Raw genomic sequence first — 16,025 nt, 5'->3', positions numbered from 1 at the left:
GGAACTCAAAAATTTCTAAGAATTCTTACTTATTTTTATATTGTGTAGGTGCGCCGTCCGAAAAGTAGATAACATTTTTTATCCATGGATATTCCTCTTTTATTATTTTCATGAGTTTTTCTTGAAAAGCATGTACAGTGTAAGCTACATGATCAGTCGTATCACTTATCACACAGAAACTCATCTGTTGGAGCTTTTCTTTATCAGTTGCCTGAGGATCTTTGTAGTAAATGCAGAAAGAATGAAGTGTTGCTTGAGTGTTATTGTAGTAAAATGATTGAATAGATCTTTGTATAATAAAAGAATAGTTTTCAGCAAAATCCATGGTAATAATGCAAGTATCTGGCTCTAATTTATTTTTGCAATCGTATAAATAATTTTTCTGTGAATCTGCAATGTCATTGCATCATTATGCACGGTCAATTTCCACACATCACAAAATAAAGTTTCTAAAAATATTTCTTTTCTTTCAGTATGGTTTCTAAGAACTGCTCTACTGCCTTCTGTATCCCAGTTTTTGTAATTAACTAAATCATCAAAAATAGATATTTCTGATTCAATCATTAAATTTTTCATACCTGCTACTCCAGGACATTTATGACATCTATGTAGCATACAATCAGCATTATCAACGTTACAAACTGCGACTGCAAATAAATCTCTATATTTTAAGTCAGTTTTCAATGCAGATATCTTTAACTTGACATTTTCATGTTCTGAACAGACACAAATTTCATGAGTTCCTGGATCACCAGCAAAAACACATTCTTCTGGTTTCAATGAGGCAAAGAAAGAAAATTTTGGTAAACTATCGTATTCTGAATGATCCTCAATAAAATTGCTGTATAAATCTCTAAGCGTATACAATAACATTTTTTTTTGCACCAATTCTCCTGAATCGGAACCACTTCCACTTTTTTTTTGTATTGCTTTATACCGGGACAAATATAACAATTTTTTTCGTCTAAATAATCATTTTTTATGATTTCTCTCATTTCATCTGTAACTTTCCAAAACTTTTTTCTCTTCCTCATTGTTAATAATCCTGGAATAAAAATTAAAATCAGTATTTTAATAAAAAATAAAAAAAGATGTAGAACCGATAAATTTTTATAGAATTGATAGTATGTATTCAAATAAAATTTCATTATCATACTACTTAATGAAGAACTAATATATACATGAAATTATACTGTACGTACCGTTTTGTACTTTGGACTTTTTGAATTCTCTAAACATGTAATCAGAACAATTAAAGTATTGTTGAACTTGTTTAAATTGCCAAGATAGTGGTAAAACTGTTAATACTTGAATCTTTTCAGAAACAGTTTTTACTTGCTGAAATTGATTTTGCAGAGATAATATAATGTCTTTGAGCGTGTTACTATCTTCTATCAAATTGTGTGTTATTTGACTACTAAAACTAGAAATATTTAAATCATAGGCGTTATTTAATATTTTTTGGGTGAGTTTATCTAAAACTTCTAGCAAAACTTCTTCTGCTTTTTTTTGCAAGCGCTCCGTAGATAATTTAGATTTATTTATAGGCTCAATATTCAATTCTCTCAATATACTGTTAATTGAATTAACAGTTTGCGAATTATATTGATAATAAGATCCAGATGAACATGGTTGTGAGGTGAAACTTTCAAATAATGAATTGCCTCGTGATAAAGTAGCACTGTCACCTCTTGCAATATTCTGATCTTCATGGACATCTCCAATTTCCATAGGTTCTGATTTATCTAAATATGGTTCGACTATTTGATTTATTGATGCTTCACAGTTTCGACATCATTTATCTCCAGGAATTAAATTCATTGAAAGTACTTCTGATAAAATATTATTAAAATTTTCACATGTCTCTAATCTGATTATACTAAGGAAATTAGTTATGTTTTTTTTTTATGTTTATTTAAAGGATCACAACATTTATATTTATACGAAGAAAAGTAATCTAAAAATTGGAGCTTGTGGTAATGACAAATTTTCCCATCTGAAATTTGTTCATAAAATTGTTCGTGTTGTAATCTCAACTTTAAAAGTAAAATATTGTCTTCGCTTAATTCACTTAGATTATGTAGAACTTTTTTATCAGAGTATGTCTCCAAATGAAATTCTGAATCAGTAGATAAACCGATATAACACTTTTCCATTATTTAAATTTTTGATACTATCAATACTTCAAATTAATCAAATAAAATCTACTTAATACTGTAAAAAGATATACAGGTGTTTACATTGTTTACATGAACATATGTTAACGTAAATACCTCAGTCACGCCACGAAGCGGATAAGTAAGGTAACAAAAATGGTTCAAGCGCCACTTTTAATAAACATTCAAACGATTTGAAAACAATTAGAGCACTTTCGAGAAAGGAATATCTAACAGAAGTTTTACCTATGTACAAATTTTACTTGTTAACAAATCAATAATTTGATAGACATATAAGAAATTATCGACAAAAATTATTTTTTAAAACGTAATTTTGACAATATTAAAAAATTTATAACTCGAATACAAACTCGATAGCATACTTAAAATTTTCAGGACTTTTTAAGGATATAATAAAGCAACTTTCCTGAAAATTTGAAGTAAATCGAAGCTCGGAGAAAAAAGTTCTAGCTATCTGAAAATAGCAATTTTTTACAATTCGATAGGTTTTGGATGGCTATAACTTTACTTAACAGAAGCAATCAAGGAAAAATTGCGTAGATTCTATTAAAGTATACCCCAATAAAAGATATTAGAAGCTGGTCGGCCCTTAACTTAAAACACTGTACATATAATAGTGTTTTACAAATAGCTAAAATTTAATTAAAACAGTTCGTTAGTTAGAGGCTGTCAGCGAAGTTCGAAATAAGTTTAGACCAAATAACTATTTTTTTCTTAAAAGTAGAGAGTCTACTGAGAAAAATGCCGTTTGGTAGGGATCTTTAAGTTATATAGAAGCTGAGATATGAATAATTGAAAATCAAGGAAAAATCGACTTTTTCCAAAATTCAAAAAATTCTCCAGCGGCTGGATTTGATTATTTCGGGCTCAAATTTTCAGGATCGTCTTCTTTTGAGGTGTATTTTCGAGGGAAAAATCGGCAATTATGCATAAGAAACTTGGATTATTGCAAAATATAAAAAAAATTTAATAATAATACATTACCGATATAATTTTTGAAATATTGAAAGTTTAATTTTACGTTTTTAACTCGTTTATCGTCAGCTATTTATTCGAGTAAAGATTTGGCAACATCGAGTCAACAGCTGAGAAAAAAGAAAAGAATAGAAATATAGTTACAGAGAGAGAAATATTTAACGCACACTCTTATCCACGTTTCTGTAATGGGTATAATCAAACACGCAGTTGCCAAATCTGTTTATTTAATCCGGCAAGCAATAAATACGAAAGTCATTTTATTACTTTATTTTATTAATTAAGTAAAAATCATCAATTATTAAATTGTTCAAACTATTTTTAATTAAAATAAAGAATTTTAACGAATATTGGGAAGACTGAAAGTAAAAAAAAAATTTAAACACCATTTTGACCTATAAGTTACGCTCGAACTTCCTTAAAAGTAAGCAGCATTGAGCGTAGTTAGTAGTTGGATGGGTGACCGCTGGTGTTATAGCCGTAAAATAATATGTAAATTTTTTTTTTGTATTTTAATTGGTTATATAGAATTGCGTACGACCATATCAAGTACGACACCCATAAAAGTAACCAAATAATTAATTAGATCTGGCCAATTTTTGCATCCAATCATAGATAGATCATTATGCAGGATTATATATTATTAGATAAAAACTTTTTTCATCGGGTAAATATCCTGATTAACTAAAATGATTTGATATATGATTAATTGTTCAACCGCTTTGTTTTAATAAGTATAAGTATATGCTTATATACACAAATCATTTTATAACTAATTGAGTGAAAGATCATTTTGAATAGTCATACAAGAAGAATCTAGTAAAATCAAATTCAAAAAAATTTTTTTGTAACTTCGATTCCTTAAAAATTAAACGAAATATTGAGAAGTTTTAACTTTTTTTGGTCTCGTTCAAAACTCGAAGAGCTAATCATTAAATATAGTGATACGAAAAGAACGGTAACCCTGTTACCTTACAAAAAGACTCAATACGAAGCGTATCGTAGACGGCTCTTCTACATTTATCAAGAGAAAGTAACGTAATAATTATCACGTCAAAGCTATTTAATATTTCTTCCCAATAGAATTTGTATATATGTTAAGACAAATATTTAAATCCAAAATTCAATGTAGCTATTTCTTGTTTAGAAGAATAAAATTAAATTTTAAATAACTAATTTATCGAAAATTTTATATTTAATATCGTTCACGTCTTATGTAATTTATAAATGAAATTATAAAAAAAACTTACAGTTGTAAAAAGAATTCAATCGACCTAAATTAAAAAACTAACCAACATTTTTTCAACGAAACAAGATTGACCAAATAAATCATCTTAACTATACCATAAAATTACATCTAGAATACTTAAAATACTAAGCCGACTAAAAGTTTAAAGGTTGGGAGCACGGAGGCTAGATATAAGGAGGACGATCGCAATGTATTACAAGCGTCCGAAAATTGGAGGACAGATTTCACTACTAGAGTGCGCAACCACCAGACTTTCACCACTAGAGTGCGCAAGTGTCTCTAATGTCAGGTTTTTAAATAAATGACGCGGGAATGCAATGTACAATCACATTTATCAAAAGAAAACATTGGAATTTCATTTTTAGTTGCGAATTGAGATAATAATAATAATAATAATAATAATAATAATAATAATAATAATAATAACAACAATAATAATAAAATATTCAAACAGTTTAGGTAACTTTATTCTTAATTAATCGTCAGAAAGTTGCAGTGAGAAATTAATTAAAAATTTGTCTTACCTGCCCAAACGTCTCATAAAATTTTGACTTTTTGGAAGATTACTAAACGAAAAGTAAAAAATTAATTATTGTCAACTTAAATTGAATAAAATATAACCAAAAAATTTTTTTTACTTGAGTCGTCGTAATTAAGTAAAAAGTAGAGTAATATAAATCAAAATATAAGTAATAAGATAATACATTATAGAGTATTTATTGTCTTAATATTCTACTTTTTACAGAACTAAAAATTATTAATTTTCAAAAATCAACTAGAATATAAGCTTCTTTTTGTGTTCATCACATCCTAGGATTGGGAGGCATTTAGCTTTTGCTATTTTCTCTAGCACTTGGTGCATAGTATTAATTTTAACGGTTTTAGTACCAACTACGGTTAAAACTACTTGTTCCAATTTTTTAATCAGTCTGAATAAATTTTCACTGGGAAAAATTAATCCACTGTTGCTCATTAATTCTATGACCCGATCACGTTCAGAGGAATTCGTAGAGCGTAATGTTTCAATACATTCACAGCAGGAAGTCATTCGCTGAAATTTTCTCGCAACATATCCAGCAATATAAGCAACTATACCATCACTGGTGGAAACAACATCATAATCATGATGGTAATGCTGGTCATCACGAAAACTATTACTTCCTTCCCAATCATTTTCACTTTGTAAAAAGTTTTCATTTGAATCAATATTAATTTTATCTTGATTATGATTATTAATGTTGTTTTCAGTAGAAGAATCGTCAATCTCAGTTAAATTTTCGAACGGATAATGATTATCGTGATACAAATTATCATCGTTCTCTATATCATCCTCACTATCTTCGTCTAATAAACTTTCGAATGGTTTTCTAATAAATGACGGCATAGTATCATCATTGTCGTCATCACTATCTTCGTCTAACAAGTTTTCAAAGGGTTTTTTAGCCACAGAGGTATTTGGATGAGAAAATGTATTATTATTATCATCACTAGACGAATAATTATTACTAGAAATACCATTTTCAACAATAGCGTCAATTTCATTCAGCCAATTTTTTTTTAATGCATTAGCTGCAGCCAGAGAATCTTTGGACTGCATTAAAGATTGTAGTAATTCACCAGCTGTTACATTGGACCCTTTCGGCGGCGTGACTAGCGAATATGAACACAATAATCGAAAAACTTGCCTGAAAAGGATTGTATCCGGATGATCGTTGCAACGACAAACACTCCGCATTATACCGAAGAACTTCTGGAAATTAACTAAGATTCAAATATTTAAAAAAAATAATACTTACTATAACAATTTTTAATTATTCATTTGATAAAAATCTAACGATTAATACATACTTCTAATTGATTTTGATTAAGCCGCGATGTCATCAAGTACTCAAAATTACATTCTTTTTGCAAAAATTCACCTAGCTCTAAAGTAGCCTGTAACGTAATTTTTAATCCAGTAAGAGTACTAGGAGTAATTGCAAAAAAAATTTATCATCAACTTCATTTTCATTTTTTGATTTTTGTTTTTTGCCTTTCTTCTTCTTTTTATAAAGTTCTTTTTCTTCATTAGCTTTGGCTTCCCAAATCTTCAGATAATCAATAAAATCACTTATTACCTAGCAAAAATAAATAGCATTACTTATTTATCCTCTATCTTATGGTAGTATAAATTACTCTAGAAAAATGCATGTTTCAGGAAATAGATAGATAGATAGATAGATAAAAAATTTATTTGGCTCTGGAACCTAAGCTCCCTCAAAGCCATCAATATTTAAATTACATTGGTTTACATAGGTTACAAGATTACTTAACTAATTAATAAATATAAATAATGCTGTGAAGCGGGAAAGAATAGGAGTTACGGTAATTATTACGTGCGTTCCACATTCACGTAACAAGATATTGGTAGGAAAGGATTGAGAAAGGAATGTGGAGAGGATCATCTTAATGTGAGTTTATAGAATATGCGAGAAAAAATTATTAGATAGCTCGGACTGAGATTCGAACCCAGAACCTTCCGAAGACATGTCGGCTACTCTACCATTTGAGCTATCCGGTCTATACTAAATTTCCTTTCGCTTATTCTATATACATTAAGCCACACCGTCCATCTTACGGCAAGCATTTTTTACAAATATAAATAATGCTGTGAAGCGGGAAAGAATAGGAGTTACTGGAATTATTACGTGAAGCGTTCCACATTCACGTAACAGGATATTGGTAGGAAAGGATTGAGAAAGGAATGTGGAGAGGATCATCTTAATGTGAGTTTATAGAATATGCGAGAAAAAAAAAATTATTAGATAGCTCGGACTGGGATTCGAACCCAGAAATAGGATACATAGTCCAAGAGAATATTAGCTATGATAAAGATTAGGAATTTCCGCAACTAATAAACTTAAATTCATTGAATTTGACTATCATTTGAAGTTTCGTTTAATAAGTTTCATATTGAAAATGTAAGTAAACTTGCGAGACTGGATTATGTGCAAACATTAGTAGGAATAATGTCAAGATTGGAGTATCTTAAATTATTTTTATAGTTATTTACTTACATATATATACTTTATAAATATTTTCCAATATTGGTTATAACATGTGACCATGTACACATGGTATAATGATGGTTTTATGTTGACAATGGTTCTCCGTTTTTAACTATAATTTTCGCTTTATTATTGCGAAAAAATTGTATGAAGCTTTCAAAAGACCTAATTTATATATTAAAAATTACCTTTTTTCGGGGACAATCATCATTTAAACGTAAAGCATTCAAAGGAGTACGTGAACTCATGGCTTCAATTAAATCATTTACTCTTTTAACAAAAGCCATTGTTGGATCGTAATCGCTGAGCTCAGGAGTAGCGTTCTTATAAGTCGCCATTGCAACTTGTATATTTTTCGAAAAAAAGCTATAAACAAAAAGTTTTCATTTTTCTCATTAAAATTAGATATGCAGTTGTTATGATTGAAAATTTATAAAAATTAATTTTTTATCAAAATAAAAATAAATACATCTTATTATTTATTTTAACCGAATCAGCAATTTATAATATGAATTGTTAAAAATTAAAAATAAATATTAGGCCAGTTACCTCAATGTTAATGATAATCTTAAATTCATTTTATCCTACTCTCACAGCTTTATAATTATAATTACCTGATAAGCCAACGGGACATTCACCTTTTGATATCCTTCTGGATTTAAATGCTGGGGAGTTAGTTGATAAGCTATTTTTAGATTGGCTTTCAAATAAGTTTCATGCAATAATAAAGCTTCCCAATGACTTTTTCTTACAAAACCATCTGGAGTCTAAAAAATAAATAACATTTTCATAAATAATTAAATACAGTCATTGAAAAATTTGATAGTTGTAAAATTAAATAGGTTACTTATGAATATGTTTATTCCAACGCTAACTAAATTGAAAATTCAATCGTGAATAACAGTACACTGGTGTTAAAAATCATATTATAAGAGAAGCTTATCCAAAAAAAACAATCGTTCCATGATTTTGTTCCTGAAACATTTTATTAAGTGTGGAAAACCCGAAATAAACCAAAGCCTGCGGTCAAAATTGCATGGATGATCACAGCTACATTGTCCATCTTTGACACCGAAAAGTGTCCATCCATGCTCCTCTGTTCTATTGAGCTGCATCAGAAGTAATGACATCAACATAAAACCCAGCATTCTCCAGTAATACGATGCATTCAATGAGTAATTTGTTAAGAATGGCACTCGTGACAGAATTTCTGCTCAGGAAGCTACCAACTACTTGCACCCAGTCACCCTGAAAAGGTTGGTATATGAAGACTAAGGCACTATCAGCCCGACTGTTGATTAAATTTTCCGGAGTATGTGCCCCCAAGTCTACAAAACCATCAAGCTGCATAGTCCTCCGATTTAGCTTCCCGGCTTCACTTAAAGCTACTTCATCTATTAAAAGGGCACCTAGGAGAAAAAATTAAAAATTGTTAGAATGATATAAATGTGAATCAGATATAGTCTAACAATAATAGCCAGCTACTGTTAAGTTAATGAAGCTTTTAACGAGTTATTTAAAAATATCAAATACGAATTACTTTTACAGCTAAAAACTTTATGCGCACGGATTTGTTAATATAAGCATACTCGATGGCTGGGTAAAGTTGTTAGATGTAGTTAAAAGGGTTGTGTTAGTTATAAGCTTGTTACGCTACTGGGTATATTATTTTTAAGATTTGCAGTTAGTAGTAAAATGTGACAGGAATGGTGCATGGATACCCCGTTTTTCATGTGGTTCCATACGTGAACTTTTAATACGAAGAGTGTCGAATATGGCTTTAGGGAAACCAAAAACGCTATCCAACTTCTGAATATATTTGTTAAGGGTGTCTTTACAGGGAAGAGGGAGAATTTGACGTTGTCTGAGTCGTTCATATACCGCAGCACTTTTTATACGAAGTAGCAAACATTCATAAACCCACTCAACCGTATATCTTCGTTGTTTGGCATTTTTAGCTTTTACTGCATTAAAACAAGCACGAATTGCTAGTTGTTGCACGGGAGGCAAAATAGAAATTTCCGCTCTTAGAGCTTCATCTTTAATTGCCATACAATTAAGTCGCTGCGTTTCTATAATTTTGATGAGTAATTCATTCTGTAAAGGGTTAAATAGTTAAATAGGCATTTACAGGCAATTTAATTTAAGTTCTCAGATTGTAGTTGATTAAATTTATATTCACAAACTAAACCGTATTGACGAAATGATAATGTAATATAACGAGCATTGTATCAAACTTTTAAGTTTATTGAAAAAAAAATAAAAGAATATTGATTTTAAACACTCACAACCTGTAAATGGTAAAGTATGCATGAAGAAACAAAAAGTAAGTAAAATACCTACTTTACGTTTGAGGAGCTGAACTTGTTTAGTTTTAATGTCGGGTTTGACTTTGTACGATCGATTTTGCAATTTCCGTCTCAATTGCCGACAAGCAAAGCATCGAAAAAGATTCATCTGTTTCTTATATTGTTCGTCAGGCAATGACACACCAGAACACGCCAATGAATATCTATTATTAATGAGAAATGATACTAGTAAAGTTCATTTAACAAGTAATAAAAAACCTTAGAATTATCATTTTTAGGCAATTTTAGAGTATACTTATATGCTTCGCACTTAAGACACACAATAATTATTAAGTTTGGTAATCGATTTTTTAAACGTGGAAAGTCGATAGCAAATTTTTTAAATTTATTAATAACAAAAAATTCATGTCCGTAGCCAAAAAATGGAAAAGTATTTGTATTTTAAAAAACTAGATTTGATAAAAGTTACTAATTCTTTACCTCGAAGCAAGTTTATTACCTACCTTTCCTCATTAAATCCAGTCCCTTCGCACAACTCACAGTCTTCCAATTCCTTCAAAAACTCCTAAAAATCAGATATTTAGGAAAAATTGGTATTGAATTCTACCGACTCTTGCGTTTTCAAGTTAAGTAACTAATCAAAAGTATAATGTTAACATTACCACAGAAAAAAACTGACGTTCGAACATTAGATTCCTATGAATTTTCAAAATTCTTGAAAGCCATTCTATCAAAATCTTCAAAAATACGCGAAAAAAATCGAAAAAATAACTTTGAGAACTGATACATTTCTCGTGTAAAAAGCACCTTTTTTTGCTGCCATGAATATTACACAGAAAGAAAAATTTCTTGACTGGAGAACAAAATTTTTGGCTCAATAAAATTTTCGGGTGCCTGAAGGAAGACCGAAATTGTGTTGGCCGAAGTAAAAATTTTTCGAGAAATTCAATTCTTGATGGAAGTTATTTTTGCTTGATTCAAATTATCATAAATACTTGATGCAATAAATTTTTATATTTAATCAAGATTTTCAGATACTTTAGGGAAGCAGTGCCACTTACTTCAGCTGAGAAAAAAATTTTCTTACCTTGAGAAAATTTTTCTATTAAATATTTAATATCCATTTTATATTATTTTAGCGTGCAATTATACATATTGAATGAAAAAAAATGATGAAATATTATTTGATCTTTCCATTTGATATGTGAATCAATAAAAATATTAATGAAAATTTACTTCTATCTTTATATTTAATTTTTTGGAGCAAGAGAGAAATTTTCTCAAGACAAGAAAATTTACTTCTATCAAGAACTAAATTTTTTGGAGCAAGAGGCTGAATTTTCTCAAAACAACAAGACTTTCTTGACTTAAATAAATTTTTTTGGATCAAGATACGTATTTCTTAAAGCAAGAGAATTAATTTTGTTGGAATAAATGAAATTTCTTGAGTCAAAAAAAATTTTTTTTTCGCTCAAGAAAATAATTATGAAGAAAAATATTTTCTTGGCTCAAGAACCTTTTTTTCTGTGTAATGTTCACTTCGAAGAAATTTGAACATTCGTTGGCAACCAACGTTCGGAACTTTATGTTTATACCGTGAAATAATAAATTACAAGATCTAAAAATTCTTACTGATATATTGAAGTCTTCACTTATTTTTATACGGAATTTTAAATTCATGGATACTTTATCTAAATGACATAAAACTATATTTTTTGGATTAACTAAATCTGTTGTCTAACTCCAATTTTGTGGTAAAGCATTGAATTTCAACACGTTGATAATTGTTAATAAAGAACATTTCTCAAGACGTAATTCAGGAGTAGACAACTCACGTGGCTTGAAATGATTAAATAAACAAAAATTAATGATTAATTTTTTGTAATAGTAGTTCTAAATTTTTAGGAGACGATATAAGAGACATATCTAAAAACAACTGTTTTAACATATTCATAATTCAGATTGTTTGATTTATTGAAATATCTTATAACATGATTCTTTAATTATTTCATTTACTTTTGTTTTAAAGAATTGAATAGAGAAAAGAACGTGAATATGTGAACAAAAATAATTAATAATTTGCTTTTCGAAAGACTATTTGTTTTATAACAATATTTTTGAAATTTAACTCTCATACACTGCTATAATAAATTCGAGTAAACTTGATAATTTTTATAGTGAATGTTTCTTATTATTTATAAATACTAATTATATTTTAAATCTTTTATTTTTAAGCATTCTATTAAAAATTTTACGACCGATACTAATATCTTAAGTACTTAAATAAACATTCTAACAAAAAAGAGTAATCGGGCCTCCCAATTGTTTGTGCTTTTATCTTAAGTTGCAGAATAATAATTAAAAATTTTAATTTTTCTTACCTGCATTTCGTTCTCACAATTGTCATTTTCTTCAAAATTTTCAAATTCGTCAATGCATTCTGGTGACTCACAATTAATTATGTTTATGAGATCATTACTAATTATTGGTTCTTGGTTTTGCGGTGAATTAGTTTTATGGTCATTAGTAAGTAATAAATGGCATTGCATATACTGAGCTTCGTTATTTTCATTATTGCAAGCTTTGTTTACACGGTTCGGATTCAACGTCGGAATAGCACCAAGCTTTAGCGAGTGTCTTTTTCGAGGTAATTCTTCATAAATTCCAGTAGTCAATAATATTTTATCAGTTTTAATAATATATTTATCATTAAAATGTAATTCACAGACATAATCTTTTTTTGGGGTGAAATCTTGCTTTAATCCACGGTTCCACAATTTTAACAAGTCTGGACACTTGAATAAACAAACAAAAAATGGACATGAACTTATATTTGGAAATAATTTTGATAAGTTACTTGGAGTAAAACGTTAGCTCCAAAAAAATGGTAACGATGTAATTTTTTACAATTTTTTTTTTTTTAACTAATTCTAAGAAGAAAAAAATTACGTTATACCTTTCTATAATTTCTTTTTTAACTTGATCAAAAATGATACTGAAATATGCTGATATGAAAATTTTTGGGACTTTTGTAACAAATTATTAAAAAAAAAATATTTTGAAAAAAAAGCACTTATAATTTCCTTTAATTTCTATAGGTAAATTTTTTTTATAATCATTTAATTAATATAAATTTAATTAGTATAAAAATTATTTCTTACAAAAATACTAAGTTAGGTTATATTACCTGTGGCACAATAAATAAAGACGTATTTCGACTATTCAATTTTAATTTTTCACTACGATCTTTTATCCGGTCACTCAAACACCCATCAACTATACATTTATTCACCATTTTAAACTATTATCACTTTGATTATTAATTAAAAAACTAATTAACTAACTGAATGTCAATTTGGTGTTATTAATAAGCAATAACAAACGGACGCCATGATCCGGACATTAGCGAACGTAGTGCCGCCCTAGCGGCTTCTTTTTGAAAATGATCTATCCTCAGGGGTATACACTTTTTGTCCTAAACGCTAGGTAATTTCAATCTGAGAATGTACCAACTGTAAATTGTTGCCGCTATGACTTAAAGTCGAATGATTATTGTAACAACTGTATTTGTTTCGAATTGATGTTTAAAACAGGTTTGTTAAGTGACATCCGAATTTTGTATTGAATTAGTTTGATACTAATGATTGCTTATGATACTGTTTTGATGAAGCGAAATAATATTAAACGATATGAAGTTTGAAACAATTATAAATCTCAGCATTGTAATTTAAAAACAAATGATATTAATGCTTTATGCTAAATTTTTCTTTTTTACTTCGAATCACTATGGAAAAGATTTATTGGTATATCAAACCAGTCATAATTTATTATATAAGAAATTTATGATTTATGTCAATAGAGTTCATATGTTTGAGAACCGTTGATAAACGGAGTCCGCCGAATTTTAATCTATGGGTATTTAAGTTTATGATAATTTTAGATCAACGACTAAATGTTGCTACAGATATTGGTGCTGTAGAAAGTTGGAGCCAGTGTAAGTTCATGCCCGTCGAGTTATATAGCAAGTGTATATTATATTATGTGTATATTATATCCAAGTATGCAGCAGTACCAACCTTAGTCATTTTAATGTCTCCGACGTTTAGGTAGATTTTGTATGGTGTGATGCACCTAGTGCATCCAACAGGTGACGCTACCTGTTATTAGAGCGCTATCTATTATGAGAGCGTGAATTCAAAAGAAATATTCAAATTAGTAAATATTAAATGATTAAAATCAGTTAAATTTTATATTCGAAGTAAATATTCAAATCATTTATTTCATGCTTTTACTCTTACCAGTTGTAATAAACATCTTTTGGTTAACTCTGTTTTATTTACAAAAGAAAATAAAATAAAATAAGGGAAAAACATATTTCGGTACAAAAGGACATTGTAACCGAATTTTCAGAACCCATAAAAGGTACTTGAGTAATTCAAGGACTATTTCTCGCCACATGGAATTTAAAACCCTATGAGGAAAAGTCGTAAAAGACACGTGTGAAACTCAATAAACCCTTGTTCTAAAAGTAACAAAAAATTATAAACAACCATATGTAACAAAACAAAAATACGATTGTTAAATAACCATTACTATTAAAATCTAACTTTTATATAATATTGAAGTTGAGCAAAAATTAAGTTAAAATAATTAATAATTATTATCTTGTATTTAATTTATAATTAATAATTATTATTTAATTTATAATTAAACGATAATGTCTATTCTTTTATACATGATAATAATTAAATTGACTTATAATTTTATTAGAAAATCCGATTGTAAAATAATAGAAATAATATTTAATTCAAGTTATTAATTAGTCAAACTGAAACATTAATCCAACATATTATAAGCAATATAATATATATATTTTCATGTTATAGTTTATTATAATTTTTATTGTAATTTAATTTCAAGTTAATTATAAGTTAATTTTATTATAAATAGATTTTAAAAGGGTCTGTTAAATTAATAAAATAGTTAAATAAACATAATGACTGTATTGCTAAAAGTGTATATTAGTGAAGTCTAACTTTCAGGCCGATAGGCTGAAATAAATATATATAGATATAGAGAAAACACATGTTAGTATATAAGGATCATATATATGTAGTAGAAAATGTGTGTGCTTATGTATTCCTTAGAGTGGAAGTATGTATGGAAGTTATGGTGGGAGAAGAACGGAGTTTGAAGCTCTTCGGAAAAACTATGTAACGACACTTCTCACCGAGAGCTTAGATTGCTAAGATCACGTCATTGTAAACCTTAATTTTATATTTTGAAGCTTTTCAATATTTTGTCAACTTGAATAATAAATTGAAACCAACTAAATAATTTTGATCAAAATTAAATAACGTCTAAATAGAATTCTTTTATTAAAAATGATTCCTTTCCCGCACTGAAACCGAGTATTTTAATACTCCCGGGCGAAAGAACTACAGTAAGTAAAGTTTTCAATAAATAAAAATAACATCCACTAGATGGAAGCATAACATTTTGGTGTCAGAAGTGGGATTCGCCAGTTTCAGTGCGTGGAAATTTTAAATTTCGCGAATAAAACTTTATCCGTGTTTTTCTTGAAAATTGACATTTATAATTGTGCGTTCAGATAAACTATAAACTTTTAAGACTATATTAATTAATTATTTGATAGTGAAATAGTAGATTTTCAGTGAATTAAACAGTACGATTAAAATTGAACAGTTAGATAAATTTTGTCATAAAATCAGTGATCAATAAAATTGAACAGTTAGACTCGAATAAATAATATAAGTGATAAGTGATAAATTGATTTATATCCAGCCACCACTCTCTTAACGGGTTTCCGTGCGTTTCCCTTAAGCGAAGGACGAATGTCGGAGATGGTTGATTTCAGTAGCCGCACGCAATAAAATTTCTGAAATCATAGGCAATTGTAAACACTTATTTTTCTTCAAAATATCATCTACGGATAATCATCAGTCATCATCAGATAAGAAGTTATTCCATTGGGGCTAAAGGATCATCGTCTTTCAAGGAACATATCAACTACGATAGGAGTGCCATCAACGGATCAAGCAGCGGAGTTCATCGATAATCGGAGTTCATCACCTGGATCAACGTCAACCTCGTCATCCCCATCGAGAGAAGTGTCACCGTCAAAAGGTCTATTAAAAGAATAAGGAATCCACGGAAGAGTAAAGTACCAATTTTCAGATTAGTTTAATTATCATATAAAACTCTCTTTTGTAATTTACGAACGATTGTTATTATAAGTCCATTATTT

The 16,025-nt window shown here is 28.7% G+C and overlaps 1 protein-coding gene across 10 annotated transcripts in view; it reads right to left on the bottom strand.

The window, feature by feature from the left end:
* Positions 1–13,748, bottom strand: part of LOC123273949 (cytochrome b5 reductase 4) — a 45,669-nt gene extending 31,921 nt beyond the window's left edge. For 2 of the 10 annotated variants that reach the window (XM_044741438.1, XM_044741442.1), the window contains exon 1: positions 4,403–4,518. The gene's annotated coding sequence lies outside the window, so the exon portion shown is untranslated. Of the gene's footprint in view, positions 1–29; positions 1,046–1,202; positions 1,811–4,402; positions 4,519–5,099; positions 6,163–6,249; positions 6,519–7,457; positions 7,573–7,636; positions 7,815–8,062; positions 8,216–8,295; positions 8,858–9,169; positions 9,546–9,791; positions 9,961–10,260; positions 10,323–12,138; positions 12,553–12,944 lie in introns of those variants that run through there. The other 8 variants (XR_006511405.1, XR_006511404.1, XR_006511408.1 and 5 more) reach the window with 8 other exon arrangements.
* Between the last annotated feature and the right edge of the window lie 2,277 nt (positions 13,749–16,025).

The sequence above is a fragment of the Cotesia glomerata genome, unplaced genomic scaffold (assembly GCF_020080835.1).
Source record: "Cotesia glomerata isolate CgM1 unplaced genomic scaffold, MPM_Cglom_v2.3 scaffold_17, whole genome shotgun sequence".
In the NCBI taxonomy this organism is placed as follows: domain Eukaryota; kingdom Metazoa; phylum Arthropoda; class Insecta; order Hymenoptera; family Braconidae; genus Cotesia; species Cotesia glomerata.
The sequence above is the reverse complement of the archived record's forward strand: the minus strand, read 5'-3'. Positions and strand labels throughout refer to the sequence as shown.